This window comes from Loa loa (assembly GCF_000183805.2).
Source record: "Loa loa unplaced genomic scaffold supercont3.396, whole genome shotgun sequence".
Classification (NCBI taxonomy): Eukaryota; Metazoa; Nematoda; class Chromadorea; order Rhabditida; family Onchocercidae; genus Loa; species Loa loa.
Genome location: NW_018108576.1, coordinates 1 through 1,434, shown reverse-complemented (window position 1 = coordinate 1,434; position 1,434 = coordinate 1).

Genomic DNA, 1,434 nt, shown 5'->3' with positions numbered 1-1,434 from the left:
GTAAATATTATTAAAAATTTTGCTAATAATTAGCTATAATTTTAATTTTCGAAATGTGAAAAAAATTGACCTAAAATTTAAATTATTTTGATTAAATAATATTGATTTAAATAATTAATTATTATTTCAGGGAGAAGGTCAACACTTGTAATTGATATCATATTATATGTACTAATTATAATTGCCAGTATATTATTGCTAATTGGTTTAGCATCATATGTGGAATGGCTGCTTGTACCATGGATTTTTTTAATGATACTTGATATTATCAGAGGATTAATTACTGTATTTTTCATCTTCTTCTATGCTCATGTAAGTTTTTGTAGTCTTTTCATTAAGTTCTATTTTCCACTAATTCATAATACACCATCTTTTATCATTAATAATAAATGAATTTGAGGATGGTGACATCAAATTGACACGATCATAGCTTCAAAATTAATCGCCTCAATTTGATTTCAAAAAGAGTAATTTGAGGGATAATCAATTCTTGATTAATTTCTTGCACTTATAAAATATCGATTAATTTTCTGATTTTTTGCTTCATTATTTTAATTCATAATTCTTAAAATGTATTATTATAGCAAACTTTTGGTGTGACATATATATATAACTTTTAATTTTAATTGATTGATTTTATTTAATCTTTTCTTTTTCTTTTTTTTGATTTTCTAATTTTCCTATGCAAATATTTTTTCCATTTCTTGAAAGAAGACAATAAATTTTAATATTTTAATTAACATTTATTTTAATTACTATTATTTACAGTGGAATTTGGTACGCATTGCAACCGGAATATTTTTCCTTGGATTGCAATTCTTTCATGTAAGTAAATTCGATTTTCTTTTTATTTTTAAATATCATTTCTGATAAATATTGGTAATCAACCAAATGTTAAAGTGATGTGGTGCTCAATTAGGTGATAAAATGATATGTATGTATGATTGATTAATGAATTAACTAAATTAAATTAATTGTTGTGAATATTTATGATATTATAGATTATTAATTATTTTCGCTCTTTTTAAACTAATCATTACATTGACATTAATTGAATTAATGATTTATTTGATTATTAATTATTGCCCTTTTTTAAACTAATCACTACAATAACATTATTGAATTAATAATTTATTTATTCATGTTTTTTTTTCTCTTTTTTGTTTTTATTTATATCAATTTATTGTATGTTTTTAATTAATTAACAATTTTGTTCATGTATTTCATCATTTACTCATACATCATTCATTAGCTATTACTCTAATTATTCGTTATTCATACATTTGCACAATTCATTATATATTTATTTATTAAATTTTATATTCAATCATTTATCTACTAGTTGTTACATTACTACTTCCATCCATTAACTAATCAATTAATTAATCGACTAACTGCCACCTATTTATATATTTAATTGCAGTCATTAACAAC